The sequence below is a fragment of the Phocoena sinus genome, chromosome 1 (assembly GCF_008692025.1).
Source record: "Phocoena sinus isolate mPhoSin1 chromosome 1, mPhoSin1.pri, whole genome shotgun sequence".
Lineage (NCBI taxonomy): Eukaryota > Metazoa > Chordata > Mammalia > Artiodactyla > Phocoenidae > Phocoena > Phocoena sinus.
The window spans coordinates 100,286,171-100,309,766 of record NC_045763.1 but is presented as its reverse complement, the minus strand read 5'-3'; the positions used below and the strand labels follow the sequence as shown (position 1 = coordinate 100,309,766).

At 37.5% G+C, this 23,596-nt stretch overlaps 1 protein-coding gene across 3 annotated transcripts in view; it reads right to left on the bottom strand.

The window, feature by feature from the left end:
• The window catches only part of CTTNBP2NL (CTTNBP2 N-terminal like), a 67,347-nt gene that overhangs the window by 18,577 nt on the left and 25,174 nt on the right, over window positions 1-23,596 (bottom strand). The gene's annotated exons all lie outside the window — the stretch shown is intronic.

Sequence of the window (23,596 nt, the reverse complement as noted above, 5' to 3'; positions counted from 1 at the left end):
GAAGAACTAAAGAACAAAGAATGATGAAAAACACAATAAATGAAATTAAAAATTCTCTAGGAGGAATCAATAGCAGAATAACTGAGGCAGAAGAACGGATAAGTGACCTGGAAGATAAAATAGTGGAAAAAACTACCACAGAGCAGAATAAAAAAGAAATAATGATAAGAATTAAGGACAGTCTCAGAGACCTCTGGGACAACATTAAATGCAAGAACATTTGAATTATAGGGGTCCCAGAAGAAGAAGAGAAAAAGAAAGGGACTGAGAAAATATTTGAAGAGATTATAGTTGAAAACTTGCCTAACATGGGAAAGGAAATAGTCAATCAAGTCCAGGAGGCGCAGAGAATCCCATACAGGATAAATCCAAGAAGAAACACGCCAAGACACATACTATCAAAAAATACATACAAAGTAAAAATATTAAAAGGAGCAAGGGAAAAGCAACAAATAACATACAAGGGAATCCCCATAAGGTTAACAGCTGATCTTTCAGCAGAAATTCTACAAGCCAGAAGGGAGTGGCAGGACATATTTAATGGGATGAAAGGGAAAAAACTACAACCAAGACTACTCTACCCAGCAAGGATCTCAATCAGATTCAACAGAGAAACTAAAACCTTTATAGACAAGCAAAAGCTGAGAGAATTCAGGACCACCAAACCAGCTTTACAACAAATGCTAAAGGAACTTCTCTAGGCAGGAAACAGAAGAGAAGGAAAAGACCTACAATAGCAAACCCAAAACAAGAAAATGGTAATAGGAACATACATAGCGATAACTACCTTAAATGTAAATGGATTAAATGCTCCAACCAGAAGACAAAGACTGGCTGAATGGATACAAAAACAAGACCCGTATATATGTCATCTACAAGAGATCCACTTCAGACCTAGGGACACATACAGACTGAAAGTGAGGGGATGAAAAACATATTCCATGCAATGGAAATCAAAAGAAAGCTGGAGTAGCAATTCTCACATCAGACAAAACAGACTTGAAAATAAAGACTATTACAAGAGACAAAGAAGGACACTATATAATGATCAACGGATCAATCCAAGAAGAAAATATAACAATTGTAAATAATTATGCGCCCGACGTAGGAGTACCTCAACACATAAGGCAAATGTAACAGCCATAAATGGGGAAAGTGACAGTAACACAATCATAGTAGGGGACTTTAACACCCCACTTTCACCAATGGACAGATCATCCAAAATGAAAATAAATAAGGAAACACAAGCTTTAAATGATACATTAGACAAGATGGACTTAATTGATATTTATAGGACATTCCATCCAAAACCAACAGAATACACTTTCTTTTCAAGTGCTCATGGAACATTCTACAGGATAGATCATATCTTGGGTCACAAATCAAGCCTTGCTAAATTAAAAAAAACTGAAATCATATCAAGTATCTTTTCCGACCACTATGTTGTAAGACTAGATATCAATTACAGGAAAAAATCTGTAAAAAATAGATGCATGGCGGCTAAACAATACGCTACTAAATAACCAAGAGATCACTGAAGAAATCAAAAAATACCTAGAAACAAATGACAATGAAAACACGACTACCCAAAGCCTATGGGATACAGCAAAAGCAGTTCTAAGACAGAAGTTTATAGCAACACAACCCTACCTCAAGAAACAAGAAACACCTCAAATCAACAACCTAACCTTACACCTAAAGCAATTACAGAAAGAAGAACAAAAAAACCCCAAAGTTAGCAGAAGGAAAGAAATCATAAAGATCAGATCAGAAATAAATGAAAAAGAAATGAAGGAAATGACAGCAAAGATCAATTAAACTAAAAGCTGGTTCTTTGAGAAGATAAACAAAATAGATAAACCATTAGCCAGACTCATCTAGAAAAAAAGGGAGAAGACTCAAATCAACAGAAGTAGAAATGAAAAAGGAGAAGTAACAACTGACACAGAAGAAATACAAGGATCATGAGAGATTACTACAAGCAGGTATATGCCAATAAAATGGACAACCTGGAAGAAATGGACAAATTCTTAGAAAAGCACAACCTTCCAAGACTGAACCAGGAAGAAATATAAAATATAAACAGACCAATCACAAGCACTGAAATTGAAACTGTGATTAAAAATCTTCCAACAAACAAAAGCCCAGGACCAGATGGCTTCACAGGCTAATTCTATCAAAGATTTAGAGAAGAGCTAACACCTACCTTCCTCAAACTCTTCCAAAATATAGCAGAGGGAGGAACACTCCCAAACTCATTCTATGAGGCCACCATCACCCTGATACCAAAACCAGACAAAGATGTCACAAAGAAAGAAAACTACAGGCCAATATCACTGATGAACATAGATGCAAAAATCCTCAACAAAATACTAGCAAACACAATCCAGCAGCACATTAGAAGGATCATACACCATGATCAAGTGGGTTTTATCCCAGGAATGCAAGGATTCTTCAATATACGCAAATCAATCAATGTGATACACCATATTAAAAAATTGAAGGAGAAAAACCATATGATCATCTCAATAGGTGCAGAAAAAGTTTTCACAAAATTCAACCTGCATTTATGATAAAAACTCTCCAGAAAGTAGGCATAGAGGGAACTTAACTCAACATAATAAAGGCCATGTATGACAAACCCACAGCCAACATCATTCTCAATGGTGAGAAACTGAAACCATTTCCACTAAGATCAGGAACAAGACAAGGTTGCCCACTCTCACCACTATTATTCAACATAGTTTTGGAAGTTTTAGCCACAGCAATGAGAGATTAAAAAGAAATATAAGGAATCCAAATTGGAAATGAAGTAAAACTGTCACTGTTTGCAGATGACATGATACTATACATATAGAATCCTGAAGATGCTACTAGAAAACTACTAGAGCTAATCAATGAATTTGGTAAAGTAGCAGGATACAAGATTAATGCACAAATATCTCTTGCATTCGTATATACTAATGATGAAAAATCTGAAAGAGAAATTAAGGAAAGACTCCCAGTTACCACTGCAAGAAAAAGAATAAAATACCTAGGAATATACCTACCTAGGTTTGTAGGAGACAAACCTGTAGGCAGAAAACTATAAGACACTGATGAAAGAAATTAAAGATGATACAAACAGATGGAGAGATATACCATGTTCTTGGATTGGAAGATTTAACACTGTGAAAATGACTATACTACCCAAAGCAATCTACAGATTCAGTGCAATCCCTATCAAACCACCAATGGCATTTTTCACAGAACTAGAACCAAAAATTTCACAATTTGTATGGAAACACAAAAGACCTCGAATAGCCAAAGCAATCTTGAGAAAGAAAAACAGAGCTGGAGGAATCTGGCTCCTTGATTTCAGACTATACTACAAAGCTACAGTAATCAAGACAGTACGGTATTGGCACAAAAACAGAAATATAGATCAATGGAACAGGATAGAAAGCCCAGAGATAAACCCACGCATATATGGTCACCTTTTCTTTTTCTTTTTTTGGTCACCTTATCTTTGATAAAGGAGGCAAGAATATACAGTGGAGAAAAGACAGCCTCTTCGATAAGTGGTGCTGGGAAAACTGGACAGTTACATGTAAAAGTATAAAATTAGAACACTCCCTAACACCATACACAAAAATAAACTCAAAATGGATTAAAGACCTAAATGTAAGGCCAGACACTATAAATCTCTTAGAGGAAAACAAAGGCAGAACACTCTATGACATAAATCACAGCAAGATCCTTTTTGACCCACCTCCTAGAGAAATGGAAATAAAAACAAAAATAAACAAATGGGACCTAATGAAACTTCAAAGCTTTTGCACAGCAAAGGAAACCATAGCCAAGATGAAAAGACAGCCCTCAGAATGGGAGAAAACATTTGCAAATGACAAAGGATTAATCTCCAAAATTTACAGCAGCTCTTGTGGCTCAATATCAAAAACACAAACAATCCAATCCAATCCACAAATGGGCAGAAGACCAAAACAGACATTTCTCCAAAGAAGATATACAGATTGCCAACAAACACATGAAAGGATGCTCAACATCACTATTCATTAGAGAAATGCAAGTCAAAACTACAATGAGGTATCACTTCACACTAGTCAGAATGGCCACCATCCAAAAATCTACAAACAATAAATGCTGGAGAGGGTGTGGAGAAAAAGGAACCCTCTTGCACTGCTGCTGGGAATGTTAACTGATACAGCCACTATGGAGAACAGTATGGAGGTTCCTTAAAAAACTAAAAATAGAACTACCATACGACCCAGCCATCCCACTACTGGGCATATACCCTGAGAAAACCATAATTCAAAAAGAGTCATGTACCACAATGTTCACTGCAGCTCTATTTACAATAGCCAGGACATGGAAGCAACCTAAGTGTCCATCATTGGATGAATGGATGGAGAAGATGTGGCGCATAAATACAATGGAATATTACTCAGCCATAAAGAGAAATGAAACTGAGTTATCTGTAATGAGGTGGATGGACCTAGAGTTTGTCATACAGAGTGAAGTAAGTCAGAGAGAGAAAAACAAATACCATATGGTTACACATATATATGGAATCTAAAAAAAAAAGAAAAAGGTTCTGAAGAACCTAGGGGCAGGACAGGAATAAAGACACAGACATAGACAATGGACTTGAGGACACAGAGAGGGGGAAGGGTATGCTGAGACGAAGTGAGAGAGTAGTACTGACATATATACACTACCAAATGTAAAACAGAAAGCTAGTGGGAAGCAGCTGCATAGCACAGGGAGATCAGTTAGGTGCTTTGTGTCCACCTAGAGGGGTGGGATAGGGAGGGTGGGAGGGTGATACAAGAGGGAGGGGACATGGGGACATATGTATACATATAGCTGATTCACTTTGTTATACAGCAGCAACTAACACAACAATGTAAAGCAATTATACTCCAGTAAAGATGTTAAAAAAATGACAGTTGACACCTACTTCATACCATACACAAAAAGAAGGATGTATCACAGACCTAAAAATATGTATGAATGGTCAAAAAGTACATGAAAAAGTGATCACTCATTAGTGATCAGGGAGATGTAAATTAAAACAATAAGATAGTACTATACGGCCATTAAAAAGGCTAAAATTTAAGACTGACAACATCAAATGTTATAAAGGATATGGAGTAAGTAGAATGCTCACATTGCTGGTGGAAGTATAAACATAGAACTATTTTGGAAATTAATCTCGAAGTTTCTCATAGTTAGAAAATGCCTACCTGCTATTCCACTTCTAAGTATTTGTCTAAAAGAAATGAAAACATATATCCACAAAGACTTTTACACAATTATCCAGAGTAGCTTTATTTGTAATGGCCCCATACTGGAAACAATCAAATATCAATCACTAGGAGAACAGATAAGTAAAATGTGACGAATTCATGAAACGTAATACTATTCAGCAATAAAAAGGGACAAATTACTGATACACACAATTACACTGATGAAACTGAAAATCATTATATCGAACAAAAAAGTGCCAGACATAAAAGAATGTATTCTCTGTGACTCTGTTCTAATGGGCAAAACTAATCTATGGTGAAGAAAATCAGAACAGTGGTTACATCTGGATATAGGGGGGTACAAATGACCAGGGAGGGGCATAAGATAACTTTTTGGTGTGATGAGAATGTTTATGTCTTGATAGGAGTGTAGGTCAAATGGAGTGGCATTTGTCAAAACTTATTGAACTGAACACTTAAGATCTGTGCATTTCACTATATCTAAAATATATCTCTAGTTTAAAAACATAAATATGTATAGTGAGAGTTAAAGGAAAATTGAGTTATATGTAACATATGCTTTATATATTCTGTTTCAGAAACATGGGAAGTTCAAACCAAAGTAATTTTAATAGTAATAACAACAGGAGAAGCAACAAGGGAGGTGCTCACACTCGAGTGCTCATTACCTACTGAGCAGTGTGCTCAGTGCTTTACATAGCTCATCTCATCCTAGCAGCATACCTCTGCAGGTAGACAGCACTGTATCTCCATTTTACAGAAGAAACTGAACATTAACGTGTGACTTTCCCAAAGTCAGAAAGCCAGTTAAGAAGTGGAGAAGAACAGTAAATGGTATATAGTAAGTACTGAATATGTTAACTGAATGAGTAATACACATAAACAGATATTCCCCAGGACTTCATAGCAATGAATTTCAATTTAGTAGATCTCGATCAGTAGCTTAAAAATGAAATAGAACAGAATTGAAAACATTGTAGAGCACTGAATGCTGTGAGTACTATTTCCAGAAAAATTTCTTCTGGCATAAGAATATAGGTGTGTGTATATCTGTGTGTGTATGTGCACACGTTGGTGTGTCCCTTGGGTGCAAAGTCTATTTTTTACTATGTGTCCCTGCCAAAAACGTTTGAAAAACAGTAGAATAGAATGAAGAACCTAAGAAGAATGACTCCTGAATCTATAATTTTAAACAGTTTAAGCTGTAATAAACATGTGAATTCTAATAGAAGTAATAAGGAATCAGGATTAGTATTTTAAACTAATGAATGTTATAAAAGTCTACAGACCAGGAGAAGTTTGGCCTAACATCAAATATACAAAATGTAAAAAAAAAAAAAAAGTCTGTGTTGCCAGGGTTAGACAATCAAAAATAGCCCTGCAGAAGCCTGAGAAGATTTTCTGGATGTATGGCTGACTCACAGGGGCACATGTTTGAATGCTTATATTGAATACTTAATGTTTGCTGGGTACTATATATGCTAAGTGATGTGGGTAATATTAGGGGGATATAGATTTGACTAAACTGCTGCTCTCAAGGAGCTTAAAATTTGCCAGGCAAGTTTAAGGCCTAAGAGCAGAAAAAAAAACAAGCTGCTTCTGCGTATTTAAATGTATTCTAAACAATACCATTAATGTTTAGAGGAACACCAAGTACAATCTGTTTGATCAGAACTTTCTAAGACTCAGCCCTTACACTCATAAGGAATAGGAAGGAAAAGGCCAACCCTGGAAGTGGGTGGGTTCTGGCAGATAAATGGGACTATTAGCAATTTAATGAATCACAGGAAACACCATGAGGTTGAGGGGGCACAATCCAAAAACTGTCTCTGAAGCGTTACAGAAGGAGACCCAGACCACAGACTGTAACTCTGTGATACTTTAAGTGACTATGAACTTGAAAATCATCTTTATTAGAGATGTGCTCTGGCTCTTTTACTCACTATATATTAACAGACAGTGTAGAAACTTAACTTCAGTGTTAAAATAGTAAAAAAGAGCTTACTAAATAAGATGAGAAAGGGTGTCTTCCTCTAGTTAGGGGATTCTGAGGAGGGAGGATCTGAAGCTGTATAACTCTAAAAATTTGTTTGAAGCAAGGTTCTTAAATTACAAACACAGACTGATACTACAAGGAAGCACGGCAAGAAACAAGCTGCTTAAATGTAAGGCCTTGGGAAAAGGGATCTTACTTGGCTGAGAAGTAAAAGTGTTCACAATTAAAAGTGTACCAAGTAGGGCTTCCCTGGTGGCGCAGTGGTTGGGAGTCCGCCTGCCGATGCAGGGGACGCGGGTTCGTGCCCCGGTCTGGGAAGATCCCGCATGCCGCGGAGCGGCTGGGCCCGTGAGCCGTGGCCGCTGAGCCCGCGCGTCCGGAGCCTGTGCTCCGCAACGGGAGAGGCCACAGCAGTGAGAGGCCCGCGTACCGCAAAAAAAAAAAAAAAAAAAAAAAAGTGTACCAAGTAAACAGGAATAAGAAGCTTGTGGGGGAGAAGAGGGTAAAGGGGAGTATAGAGACAGGAAAGAATGATAAACGGGGACCAGTGTGGTTTAAGAACCACAACGCAGTGAGAACAAGACATCAGGGCAGGCAAACGGAAGCAAGGACAATGCTAATTATACATCCTAACAAGCTCCATGTCACAAGTCAGAGGATGGGAAGACGGCAATTTCTATTGTCACTGCAGCCTTATGTAGAGGGAGGTAGCTAGCTATTCAGTTTCAACCAGCAGTCATACAGGTGGCTTGGGACTCCAGTCAAGGAAGGATCCCTTTTCTTTAGAGAATGGAATGGGGAGAGGGGTAAAAAAGCCAAGACTGAAAAGTAAAAGGTGGGCTGTAAGTGCATTGTAGGGTGTTTAATGATAATTTAAAATGTGAACTGGTAATGTTCATCACTACAGTAAAGCACTGAATATACGGTGAAACTGAGCATGTGAAAGTTGATCACTGCTACTATTAATTCCAAGTTATTCCAACCCAAGAATGCCTTCATCTTCATGATAAAAGTCCACTGAAGGGGATCAGAATATGCCTGGATCAGAAGAACAGGAGATCTTTGTTTGGAGATATATAAGCCCTCCTTCCTTTTTATTTTAAAAAGGGGTGATACCATTAGGAAACTTTAAATGTCACCAAAGACAAGAATGGGATAACCTAGACCCTTTCCCCATTTTAATCCCATAAGGGACAGGAAAACTAGCTCTATTCTAAACCTCTAAGACTTTGTTTTAGCACTCTTTTCCTTTAATGATTTCTAGGTCTGCTGTGTAGATGATAGTCATTCGTCCCACTGATGAAAGACACTGTCAGGAAGGGAAGGACAAGAGACTGAAAGGAAGATTTTAAAGAGAAAAGAACTCAGAGCTATCAATTTGGAAAGCAGAGAAATGGGGGATAATGAAGATTTTGTGAAAGCCAAAAACAAAAACAAAAACACTGGAGAAGTGGGGGATAAAGAAATATATTCTGAAAGATAGAGAAAGGACGTGTAATGCAGACAGATGCCCACAGGGGTCCTTAGCTGACAAGTGTGGGGAACAATGTTTTTTGTAAATATATCTAGATAGATGAAGAAAGATAAGCAACACTGCACTCTCAAGAAGTACTAACCATTGTCTCTGATGCTCTCAAAACTCTCCTTACTAACCTCTCAGGGAATGCAGATTTCAATCTGATAGGAAAGGACACTGAGGTAAAATGTCACTTGATTTTTTTGTTTTTTAGTTGAATACAGTACATAGTGAAAAAAGGTGCATATCCTAATTATTTGTTATCCATTACTAAAAATATGGAAACAAACACAAAGCAATAATTTCCTGTCTGAAGAACAAATTGTTCTTTCTTAGTACAGGGGTGAGATATAAATAATGTCACTGAGTGGGAATTATCAGCAATAGTAAAATTATGAAACTTATCAACCGAAAAAAAATGCACAATGTGAGAGCTGTGAGTTAAGTTTTATTTGGGGCAAACTGAGGACTATAGCCTGGGAGACAGCCTCTCAGACAGCTCTGAAGAAATGCTCCGAAGAGGTAAGTGGGAAGGTCATATATATATTTTGGTGAAGGAGAATACGTGCAATCAAGCACACATTTTGGCAGAAGGTTGCTGCTAGTCACAGAGGAGCAGATGTCTCTGTTACTGATTTCAGTGCTTTTCTAGATATGAGAAGATGCGAGAAATTGGGCTTGTAAAATTTTCTCCTGAAAATATCTACCTGAAGTCCTGTTCTGCCAGTTTCTTGCAGGGCACAGAGTGCCTCATTCCTGAGCTCTGCCCTGAACTCCTTTCAGGGTGTGTTGAAGATCAGCAACTGCAGTGGCTAGTGACTTCATTCTTGTAGAACCAGATGGCAAGTGACAAGTTTTAGTTGGCAAACTATATTACTATAGTTAAGCCTCTCTTCTCAAAAATATGAATAAATGGAAACCTATTTTTCTGGCCTTTGTTCTTGCATTTATTTTATTTTTTTAAAACATCTTTATTGGAGTATAACTGCTTTACAATGTTGTGTTAGTTTCTGCTGTATAACAAACTGTATCAGCTATATGTACACATATATCCCCATATTCCCTCCCTCTTGTTCCTCCCTCCCACCCTCCCTATCCTACCCCTCTAGGTAGTAACAAAGCACCGAGCTGATCTCCCTGTGCTATGCGGCTGCTTCCCATTAGCTATTTTACATTTGGTAGTGTATATATGTCAACACTATTCTCTCACTTCGTCCTAGCTTGCCCTTCCCCCCCCCACGTCCTCAAGTCCATTCTCTACGTCTGTGTCTTTATTCCTGTCCTACCCCTAGGTTCTTCAGAAACTTTTTTTTTCTTTAGATTCCATATATATGTGTTAGCATACAGTACTTGTTTTTCTCTGACTGACTCCACTCTGTATGACAGACTCTAGGTCCATCCACCTCACTACAAATAACTCAATTTCGTTTCTTTTTATGGCTGAGAAATATTCCATTGTATATATGTGCCACATTTTCTTTATCCATTCATCTTTTGATGGACACTTAGGCTGCTTCCATGTCCTGGCTATTGTAAACAGTGCTGCAATGAACATTGTGGTACATGTCTCTTTTTGAATTATGGTTTTCTTACAGTATAATGGCAAACTATTTTTTGAGGCTTGAATACATTCAAGTTAAACTTAAAGGGCCTTAACTTACTCTCTCGGATGACAAATATTTCTGAAGAACTTACCAGGTTCTAGATATCTGGGATGCAATGCAGCAAGAAAAACAAAGTACCTGCCCCTCATGAATCTTATATTTACTGAAAAAAAGAAATATGAAATATAAAGAAATGAGAGATGAAAATATATAATCTGTGAAGCATATCAGCACAGTAGACAAATTATTACTAATCTAGTACAAAGAAAAAGATAAAACACTTTAAGTATGATTCAACTGTACAAAAATTTATTAGGTATGCTTATATGAGAAGTTCTATACATGAAGTTTCAAATCAGTAAGAAGAGACTTCTGAATTAAATAATAACACTATCTCTTACTCATTTCTACCAATGAATTCAGTCTTTTGTTGAACAGACAACATGTTAGGTATTGAATTAAATTAAAAAAATTTTTTGGAACTTATGCGTATCTTAGCACTCATTGAGTGAAGTTGATTTTTGAGGCAGAAAATACTTTTCGTTGTTGTTGTTTTTTAAATAAATTTATTTATTTTTGGCCGCACTGGGTCTTTGTTGCTGCGTGTGGGCTTTCTCTAGTTGCGTCAAGCGTGGGTTACTCTTCGTTGTGGTGTGCGGGCTCCTCATTGCGGTGGCTTCTCTTGTTGTGGAGCATGGCTAGGCACGTGGGCTTCAGTAGTTGTGGCGCGTGGGCTCAGCAGTTTTGGCTCGTAAGCTCTAGAGCGTAGGCTCAGTAGTTGTGGCGCATGGACTTAGTTGCTCCGCAGCATGTGGGATCTTCCCGGACCAGGGCTCGAACCCCAGTCCCCCACATGGGCAGGCGGATTCTTAACCACTGAGCCACCAGGGAAGCCCCTTGTTGTTGTTAAATGATGAAATATTATGAACGGCATACATGAAACTGAAGACAAGAAAAATACTTTGAAGGGCTGTAGGTCTCTTGCTATGATATTAAAATTTCCTAAAATTTTAATCATGTGGCTTCTCGTACATATGTTGTCAGCTTTACTTAATTTGAGTCCATGACCTGTGAAAGAATCTACTCTGGAAGAATAACTTTTAGGTATCCTGCACAAAGGCAGAATTTGAAAATTAGGCAGAAATTTACTCTGCTTTTTCGGGGAGAAAATCAGGGATATAGAGGTAGCAAGCTCGTGCTTTCCCTAGGCATGCTATACTTGTCTCTACTCCCTTAACTATATATTCGAATTAACACAGACTTCTGTGAGAAGTATAAACTATCTAGAAGATCGGTAAAAAGTAAATGTTGTTCTTAACTCCTTGCCATCCCATTGCTCACACTATATTTCTTACAAATATAATTTTTATTTTAATTTCATCATTAGTGAATGACTATTTTCTCATAAAATTTTAATTCCATAGATAAAGCTGAAGTCCTTCCTAAACATAACCCAATCTCTCTTTCTTTTCCAAAGGTTCTTAGTATCATGGGCATCCTTCCAGACGTTTTCCAAGCACAGATGTGTGTGTAGGGGTGTGTGTGTGTGTGTGTGTGTGTGTGTGTGTGTGTGTGTGTGTGTGTGTAATTACTGAGGTATTATTTTAAAACTGTTTTGCAACTTGTTTTCACTTATTGTGTCTTAGAGAATTTTCTAAGTCAGTAAGTACATAGCATTTTTCCTCCTTTATAAAAAAGCAATTACATAATATTCCATATTAAGGATGTACCAGTTACACACCTATACTTTACTGATGGATATTTTAGGCTGTTCGTAGTTTTCAAATACTGTATTAAACAATACTGCAATGAGCATCCTTGTGCAGATACAAGAATAGTTTGGTGGAATAGATTTACTGCTGTGCTTTTCTAAGGAAATAATTTCCTATATAATAAAATTCTCAGCTTGATTCTATAAATGCTCCTCTTCCATAAAGATTTTCAGTGAACACACAAGATGGTTTCCTCCTATTCTTTCAAGTGAATCTGACAACTAGCTGAACTGAAATACTAAACGATGGACCACAGGCTTTAACTTTAGAAGCAGCCTCTTTGTCTTTGTTTCTTTTCTCTTTATGGGGGCAACTAGAAATAACCTCTGATTAATCCCAAATCACAAGGCTAACACATGGAAGGAAGACACAATAAGAGGAAGTCAAAATAACAGGAATAAGCTGTTTCCCTTTTTTATTTGTTTTAGTTTCAGGCTGAAAAATGCAATGAAATTCCCCACTGCTGTACTCTTTTCTGAAGCTTTCCCCAACTGCTAGAGAACTGTATATTCTCTAAATAGGTAGCATTTTACAATCTGAATTCCCCCTTTCTTTCCTCAAAGACATAAGAAAAACAGCCGACAGGAAGATGCCAGTTAAATGATAAATGGGCTTATTTTTCTGGCACCTTTACTCTTAAACCCCCTAAATGCCACAATTTGTAATGTAAATGATGACATGTGATAAAAAGCGATGTCTTATTTTTTCATTTACTATTATCTTAGAGAATAGCAAATAGCTGATCAGACACTTACTGAGTTCACTGTTGTATGAGGCCCAATGTTTTTCTGAATGCAATAAAGATACTTAATTACTTAAGAATGTAGTCTTCTTTTTTCACAGATACCCAATTTATAAACATCCCATACATATGACCAGCCTTTCCTGCTTCTTTTGGCTCTTTTGTGCCAGAGTACCCTACCACCAAACCTGGTACTTTCCTTTCACTAATTTCACTCCCTTCCCAGGGCAGACCATTTTGGGGGCTCCTACCATTCTCAAGGGAACCAAGTCAAGGGGAAGGAAGGAAGAGGCTTTGTGAGATGTATTTCTGGCTTCACCAGTTACAACGTAATACTGTTTTTTCTTTTACTGTGCACACTGTTCTGTGCCTTATTCTTTAACTTACTATACGTTGGAGAACGTTATAAGATCTAGCTCTCATAAAGATCTTCTCTTTAAGGTTTGCATAGTATTCTACTGCACAATATACCATAATTTACTGACCAGAACCCTAATACGTAAGTTGTTTTCAGCATTTTGCTGCTATGACAATGCTGCAATAAATATCCTTACACTTACACTTTATTGTATAGGTCTAAGTACATCTATAGCAAAAATTTCTAGATGTGGATCATGAACTAGGTTACTCGGGGTCACAGTCAGCATTTAAAGAAAAATAAAGTACAAAAGAAAACAGTGTAGTATAGCATGGTATAGTGTAAATATTACACAGAGTATAAAAAAACATACAGTGTACATTTTAGTGAAATTTTTGTTTTAGTTAATATATGTATGTGGGTGTGTTTGTGTGTCCTGGATTGCGGCAAAATGGTGAAATGTACTTAATAAAATGTTTGGAGGATGTGGGGAAGGCGCCCCTGCTAACCCGAGAGTCGAGTCGCGGAACTGCCTGGGTCTGCCTCTCCGTTCAGCCATCCATTATGTCCTCTCCATGACCTCCTCCAGCTGGATTTTAGCTTGGACAAGCCACTCTCCCTGACCCACTGTTGGTCCACCACTGGAAAGAATAATTACCGTGTGGCTGACAGAGTCTTGGTGCTCCGGCCAGGTGTCAGGCCTGTGCCTCTGAGGTGGGAGAGCTGAGTTCAGGACATTGATCCACCAGAGACCTCCTAGCTCCACGTAATATCAAATGGCGAAAGCTCTCCCAGAGATCTCCATCTCAACGCTAAGACCCATCTCCACTCAACAACAAGCAAGCTCCAGTGCAGGACACCCTATGCCAAACAACTAGCAAGACAGGAACACAACATCACCCATTAGCAGAAGGCTGCCTACAATCATAAGGTCACAGACACCCCAAAGCACACCACTGGACGCGGTCCTGCACACCAGAAAGACAAGATCCAGCCTCATCCACCAGAACACAGGCACTAGTCCCCTCCACCAGGAAGCCTAGCCAACACACTGAACCAACCTTACCCACTGCGGGCAGACACCAAAAACAATGGGAACTACGAACCTGCAGCCTGCGAAAAGGAGACCCCAAACACAGTAAGTTAAGCAAAATGAGAAGACAGAGAAACACACAGCAGTTGAAGGAGCAAGGTAAAAGCCCACCAGACCAAACAAATGAAGAGGAAAGAGGCAGTCTACCTGAAAAGAATTCAGAGTAATGATAGTAAAGATGATCCAAAATCCAAGAAATAGAATGGAGAAAATACAAGAAACATTTAACAAGGACCTAGAAGAACTAAAGAGCAAACCATCAATGATGAACAACCCAATAAATGAAATTTAAAATTCTCTAGAAGGAATCAATAGCAGAATAACTGAGGCAGAAGAACGAATAAGTGACCAGGAAGATAAAATAGTGGAAATAACTACTGCAGAGCAGAATAAAGAAAAAAGAATGATAAGAATTGAGGACAGTCTCAGAGACCTCTGGAACAACATTAAACGCACCAGCATTCAAATTATAGGGGTCCTAGAAGAAGAAGAGAAAAAGAAAGGGACTGAGAAAATATTTGAAGAGATTATAGTTGAAAACTTCCCTAATATGGGAAAGGAAATAGTCAATCAAGTCCAGGAAGTGCAGAGAGTCCGATACAGGATAAATCCAAGGAGAAACATGCCAAAACACATATCAATCAAACTACCAAAAATTACATACAAAGAAAAAATATTAAAAGCAGCAAGGGAAAAGCAACAAATAACATACAAGGGAATCCCCATAAGGTTAACAGCTGATCTTTCAGCAGAAATTCTGCAAGCCAGAAGGGAGTGGCAGGACATATTTAAAGGGATGAAAGGGAAAAACCTATAACCAAGACTACTCTACCCACAAGGATCTCATTTAGATTTGACAGAGAAATTAAAACCTTTACAGACAAGCAAAAGCTAAGAGAATTCAGCACCACCAAACCAGCTTTACAACAAATGCTAAAGGAACTTCTCTAGGCAGGAAACAGAAGAGAAGGAAAAGACCTACAATAACAACCCAAAACAATTAAGAAAATGGGAATAGGAACATACATATCGATAATTACCTTAAATGTAAATGGATTAAATGTTCCCATCAAAAGACACAGACTGGCTGAATGGATACAAAAACAAGACCCATATATATGCTGCCTACAAGAGACCCATTTCAGACCTAGGGGCACATACAGACTGAAAGTGAGGGGATGGAAAAAGATATTCCATGCAAATGGAAATCAAAAGAAAGCTGGAATAGCAATTCTCATATCAGACAAAACAGACTTTAAAATAAACACTATTACAAGAGACAAGGAAGGACACTACATAATGATCAACGGATCAATCCAAGGAGAAGATATAACAATTGTAAATATTTATGCACCCAACATAGGAGCACCTGAATACGTAAGGCAAATGCTAACAGTCATAAAAGGGGAAATCGACAGTAACACAATCATAGAAGGGGACTTTAACACCCCACTTTCACCAATGGACAGATCACCCAAAATGAAAATAAATAAGGAAACACAAGCTTTAAATGATACATTAAACAAGATGGATTTAATTGATATTTATAGGACATTCCATCCAAAACCAACAGAATACACTTTCTTTTCAAGTGCTCATGGAACATTCTACAGGATAGATCATATCTTGGGTCACAAATCAAGTCTTGCTAAATTTAAGAAAATTGAAATTGTATCAAGTATTTTTCTGACCACAACGCTATGAGACTAGATATCAATTACAGGAAAAAAACTGTAAAAAATACAAACACATGGATGCTAAACAATGCACTACTTAATAACCAAGAGATCACTGAAGAAATCAAAGAGGAAATCAAAAAATACCTAGAAACAAATGACAATGAAAACACGACTACCCAAAGCCTATGGGATACAGCAAAAGCAGTTCTAAGACAGAAGTTTATAGCAACACAATCCTACCTCAAGAAACAAGAAACATCTCAAATCAACAACCTAACCTTACACGTAAAGCAGTTACAGAAAGAAGAACAAAAAAACCCCAAAGTTAGCAGAAGGAAAGAAATCATAAAGATCAGATCAGAAATAAATGAAAAAGAAATGAAGGAAATGACAGCAAAGACCAATTAAACTAAAACCTGGTTCTTTGAGAAGATAAACAACATTGATAAACCATTAGCCAGACTCATCAAGAAAAAAAGGGAGAAGACTCAAATCAACAGAAGTAGAAATGAAAAAGAAGTAAAAACTGACACCGCAGAAATACAAAAATCATGGGAGATTACTACAAGCAGGTATATGCCAATAAAATGGACAACCTGGAAGAAATGGACAAATTCTTAGAAAAGCACAACCTTCCAAGACTGAACCAGGAAAAAAATATAAAATATAAACAGACCAATCACAAGCACTGAAATTGAGACTGTGATTAAAAATCTTCCAACAAACAAAAGCCCAGGACCAGATGGCGTCACAGGTGAATTCTATCAAAGATTTAGAGAAGCACTAACACCCATCCTTTTCAAACTCTTCCAAAATATAGCAGAGGGAGGAACACTCCCAATCTCATTCTACGAGGCCACCATCACCTTGATACCAAAACCAGACAAAGATGTCACAAAGAAAGAAAACTACAGGCCAATATCACTGATGAACACAGATGCAAAAATCCTCAACAAAATACTAGCAAACAGAATCCAGTAGCACATTAAAACAATCATACACCATGATCAAGTGCGGTTTATCCCAGGAATGCAAGGATTCTTTAATATATGCTAATCAATCAATGTAATAAAGCGTATTAACAAACTGTAGGAGAAAAACCATATGATCATCTCAATAGATGAAGAAAAACCTTTTGAGAAAATTCAGCACCCATTTATGATAAAAACCCTCCAGTAAATAGGCATAGAGGGAAGTTACCTCAACATAATAAAGACCATATATGACAAACCCACAGCCAGCATTGTTCTCAATGGTGGAAAACTGAAACCATTTCCTCTAAATTCAGGAATAAGACAAGGGTGTAAACTCTCACCACTGTTATTCAATGTAGTTTTGGAAGTTTTAGCCACAGCTATCAAAGAAAAAGAAATAAAAGCGATCCAAATTGGAACACAAGTAAAGCTGTCACTGTTTGCAGATCACATGGTACTATACAAAGAGAATCCTAAAGATGCTAACAGAAGAGTACTAGAGCTAATCGATACAAAATTAATGCACAGAAATCTCTTGCATTCCTATACACTAATGATGAAAAATCTGAAAGAGAAATTAAGGAAACACTCCCATTTACCACTGCAACAAAAAGAATAAAATACCTAGGAATAAACCTACCTAAGGAGACAAAAGACCTGTGTGCAGAAAAATATAAGACACTGATGAAAGAAATTAAAGATGATACAAACAGATGGAGACATGTACCATGTTCTTGGATTGGAAGAATCAACATTGTGAAAATGACTATACTACCCAAAGCAATCTACAGATTCAATGCAACCCCTAGGCATTTTTCATAGAAGTAGAACAAAGAATTTCACAATTTGTATGGAAACACAAAAGACCCGAAATAGCCACAGCAATCTTCAGAAAGAAAAACGGAGCTGGAGGAATCTGACTCCCTGACTTCAGACTATATTACAAAGCTACAGTAATCAAGACAGTATGGTACTGGCACAAAAACAGAAATATAGATCAATGGAACAGGATAGAAAGCCCAGAGATAAACCCACGCACATATGGTCACCTTATATTTGATAAAGGAGGCAAGAATATATAATGGAGAAAAGACAGCCTCTTCAATAAGTGGTGCTGGGAAAACTGGACAGCTACATGTAATAGAATGAAATTAGAACACTCCCTAATACCACACACAAAAATAAACTCAAGGGCTTCCCTGGTGGCTCAGTGGTTGAGAATCTGCCTGCTAATGCAGGGGACACGGGTTCGAGCCCTGGTTTGGGAGGATCTCACATGCCGCAGAGCAACTAGGCCAGTGAGCCACGGCTGCTGAGCCTGCGCGTCTGGAGCCTGTGCTCCACGACAAGAGACGCCGCGACAGTGAGAGGCCCGCGCACCGCGATGAAGGGTGGCCCCCGCTTGCCACAACTAGAGAAAGCCCTCGCACAGAAACGAAGACGCAACACAGCAAAAATAAATTAATTAACTCCTACCCCCAACATCTAAAAATATAATAAATAAATAAATTAAAAAATAAACTCAAAATGAATTAAAGACCTAAGTGCAAGGCCAGACACTATAAAACTCTTAGAGGAAAATATAAGCAGAACACTCTATGACATAAATCACCGCAAGATCCTTTTTGACCCACCTCCTAGAGAAATAGAAATAAAAACAAAAATAAACAAATGGGACCTAATGAAACTTCAAAGCTTTTGCACAGTAAAGGAAACCATAGCCAAGATGAAAAGACAACCCTCAGAATGGGAGAAAATGTTTGCAAATTAAGCAACTGACAAACGATTAATCTCCAAAATTTACAAGCAGCTCATGCAGGTCAATATCGAAAAAAAACCCAAACAACCCAATCCAAAAATGGGCAGAAGACCTAAATAGACATTTCTCCAAAGATATACAGATTGCCAACAAACACATGAAAGGATGCTCAACATCACTAATCATTAGAGAAATGCAAGTCAAAACTACAGTGAGGTGTCACCTCACACCAGTCAGAATGGCCATCACCCAAAAATATATAAACAATAAATGCTGGAGAGGGTGTGGAGAAAAGGGAACCCTCTTGCACTGTTGGTGGGAATGTAAACTGATACAGCCACTATGGAGAACAGTATGGTGGTTCCTTAGAAAATTAAACATAGAACTACCATATGACCCAGCCATCCCACTACTGGGCATATACCCTGAGAAAACCATAATTCAAAGAGTCATGTACCACAATGTTCACTGCAGCTCTATTTACAATAGCCAGGACATGGAAGCAACCTAAGTGTCCACTGAAAGATGAATGGATAGAGAAGATGTGGCACATATATACAGTGGAATGTTACTCAGCCATAAAAAGAAACGAAATTGAGTTATTTGTAGTGAGGTGGATGGACCTAGAGACTGTCATACAGAGTGAAGTAAGTCAGAAAGAGAAAAACAAATACCATATGCTACAACATATATATGGAACCTTAAAAAAAAAAAAAGGTTCTGAAGAACCTAGGGGCAGGACAGGAATAAAAACGCAGACATAAACAATGGACTTGAGGACACGGGGAGGGGGAAGGGTAAGCTGGGATGAAGTGAGAAATTGCCATGGGCTTATATATACTACCAAGTGTAAGACAGCTACTGGGAAGCAGCCGCATAGCACAGGGAGATCAGCTCGGTGCTTTGTGACCACCTAGAGGGGTGGGATAGGGAGGGTGGGAGGGAGATGCAAGAGAGAGGAGATATGGGGGTATATGTATAGCTGATTCACTTTGTTATAAAGCAGAAACTAACATACCATTGTAAAGCAATTATACTCCAATAAAGATGTTAAAAAAAATGTTTGAAAGACTCCAATAAAGAAGTTAAAAACAAAAAGTTTGAAAGACAGCTCTTTAGACTCTGGTATGATATCTTTATCGCAGCCTTCTTTTTTGTCCCCCTAAACTCTGTGATCTTTTTATTGGATAACTTGGTAACTTAGGTTTTTCAGACAGAGGCAATTCAGTCATTTAGACTGGGTTGGAAAAGAATAATATTAACAATATCAGGAACAACAAAAAAGGAAGAATTCAACTATGGTTCTATATAGCTCTAATATCTTTTCCTAACAAAGTAAATAATATATGGTTAAGTTACCTTCTTAGAGTGAGTTTTACTAAACAGATATTGAGCAAGAAGTTGTTGTATAAGATTACTGCTATTTAAAAACAAATGTTTCTGATTTTAAATTATTTATATATAATACAGAAGTTTTAATGAAAAAAATTAAAATATAATATGATTCCACACCCAGGGACAACCACATTCAAACTACAAATGTCAATCTATTTGCTTGAGTCATTTTTATATATATATATATATATATACATACATATATACACACACACATATATATGCACACACACGTTATATAATTATATATATGATAATAAATATGTTATTCTTTATAATTGAGATTAAAGTATGTATTTATTTTATTTTTAAAAAACTTGTTCTGACAATAATTGATTGATTACTGAAGTATAGTTGATTTACAATGTTTCCGGTACAGCAAAGTAATTCAGTATATATATATATATATATATATATATATATACACTTTTTCAGATTCTTTTCCATTATAGGTTATTACAAGATACCGAATATAGTTCCCTGTGCTATACAGTAGTTCCTTGTTTTTTTTCTATTTTATATATAATACTGTGTATATGTTAATCCCAAATTCTCAATTTTTCCCTCCCTTTTTCTTTCCCCTTTGCTAACCATAAATTTGTTTCCTATGTCTGCAAGTCGATTCCTGTTTTGTAAATAAGTTCATATGTATCATTTTTTAGATTCCACATATAAGTGATATCATATATCTGTCTTTCTCTGTCTGACTTACACTTAGTATGACAGACAATCTCTAGGTCCATCCAGGTTGCTGCAAATGGCATTATTTTGTTCTTTTTCATGGCTGAGTATACATCTAGTGGAGAAATATATATATACACACATATATATATATATATATATCTCACATCTTCTTTATCCATTCATCTGCTAATGGACATTTGGGTTGTTTCCATGTCTTGGCTATTGTGAATAGTGCTGCTGTGAACATAGGGGTGCATGTACCTTGTTTTCTCGGCTTCGTTGGGTCTTTGTTGCTTTGCACGGGCTTTCTCTAGTTGTGGTGAGTGGGGGCTACTTTTCGTTGCAGTGTGTAGGCTTCACATTGCGGTGGCTTCTCTTGTTGTGGAGCAAGGGCTCTAGGTGCATGGGCTTCAGTAGTTGTGGCACGTGGGCTCAGTAGCGTGGGCTCAGTAGTCGTGGTGCACAGGCTTAGTTGCTCCACAGCATGTGGGATCTTCCCGGACCAGGGATCGAACCCATGTCCCCTGCATTGCGCCACAACGAAAATCCCCCATGTACCATTTTGAATTAAAATTTTGTCTGGATATATGCCCAGAACTGGGATTACTGGATCATATGGTAACTCAATTTTTAGTTTTTCTGAGAAACCTCTATATGGTTCTCCACAGTGGCTGCACCAATTTACATTCCTACCAACAGTGTAGGAGGGTTCCCTTTTATCAACACCTTTTCCAGCATTTATAATTTGTAGACTTCTTCACGATGGCCATTCTGACCACTGTGGGGTGGTACTTCATCGTAGTTTTGATTTGCATTTCTCTAATAATTAGCCATGTTGAGCATCTTTTCACATGGCTGTTGGTCATCTGCATGTCTTCTTTGGAGAAATGTCTATTTAGGTCTTCTGCCAAGTTTTTGATTGGGTTGGTTTTTTTTTTCATATTGAGCTGTATAAGCTGTTTGTATATTTTGGATATTAAGCCCTTGTTGGTTGCATTGTTTGCAAATATTTTCTCCCATTCCATAGACTGCCTTTTCATTTTGTTTATGGTTTCCTTTGCTGTGTAAAAGGTTTTAAGTTAAACTAGGTCACACTTGTTTATTTTTGCTTTTGTTTCCATCACTCTAGGAGACCTATCCAAAAAAATATTGCTGCAATTTATGTCAAAGAGTGTTCTGCCTATGTTTTCCTCTAATAGTTTTAGAGTATTGGTCTTACATTTAGGTCTTTAATCCATTCTGAGTTTATTTTTGTGTACGGTGATAGAGGATGTTCTAATTTCATTCTTTTACATGTAGCTGTCCAGTTTTTCCAGCACCATTTATTGAAGAGACAGTCTTTTCTCCACTGTATATTCTTGCCTCCTTTGCTGTAGAGTAACTGACCATAAGTGCATGGGTTTATTTCTGGGCTTTCTATCCCGTTCCACTGATCTATGTGTCTGTTTTTATGCCACTACCACACTCTTTTGACTGCTGTAGCTTTATCATATAGTCTGAAGTCAGGGAGTGTGATTCCTCCAGCCCTGTTCTTCTTTCTCAAGATTGTTTTGGCTATTTGGGGTCTTTTGTGTTTCCATAAAAATTAAAAAAAAATTTTCAGTTCTGTGAAAAATGCCATTGGTAATTTGATAGTGATTGTATTGAATCTGTAGATTGCCTTGGGTAGTGTGGTCATCTTAACAAGGCAGATTCTTCCAATCCAAGAACATAATATATCTTTCCAACTGTTTGTGTGGTCTTCAATATCTTTTATCAGTGTCTTATAGTTTTCAGAATACAGGTCTTCTGCCTCTTTAGGTAGGTTTATTTCCTAGGTATTTTATTCTATTCGATTCTAAAGGATATATTTAATGTTATGATCTGCTTCATAAATTTAGCATTACATTGTAGGAATACTACATGTCATTAGAAGTTCCTCATATATATATATATATATATATTTTAAAATAAATTTATTTATTTATTTTTGGCTGCATTGGGTCTTCGTTGCTGTGTGCTGGCTTTTCTCTGGTTGCAGCGAGCAGGGGCTACTCTTTGTTGCGGTGCATGGGCTTCTCATTGCTGTGGCTTCTCTTGTTGCGGAGCACGGGCTCTAGGCATGCAGGCTTCAGCAGTTGCAGCACACAGGCTCAGTAGTTGTGGCTCGCAGGCTCTTCAGCGCAGGCTCAGTAGTTGTAGTGCACGGGCTTAGCTGCTCGCGGCATGTGGGATCTTCCCAGACTAGGGCTCGAATCCATGGCCCCTGCATTGGCAGGCGGATTCTTAACCACTGTACCACCAGGGAAGCCCTGCATCATATTTTTAAATAGCCACATAATAGTCCACCATGTGGCTGTACCACCCAATTTATATAGCCATTAACCAAGAGTTTACTTTTTATAAAGAAGTTATTGGAGCTAGATTAATATAACTATGTTATCATGGGATGTTTGGTGGGTAATCTGAAGTAACTTACAGAAGATGTTTTTTTCTAAATATACTTTCACATAAAACCATATAGACTGCAGCAACTCTCCTCAATAAAAAGGTGTCCTGAGATTAATAAATTCAATAAAAGAAACCGATGTTGAATTCTTTTTATTCAAAAGCACAAGAGAAATAAAAGTATTTCTACCTATTCTTCAATAACTGGCTCTGGAGCTGCATTCAGATATAGGGGATGTCAGTAATAAATACAGCCTCCTTTAAAATAAATTTTCTTCCTGTGGTCCAAATTAACACTGAGAAAAATAATGTTTTCTGGGAAATAAT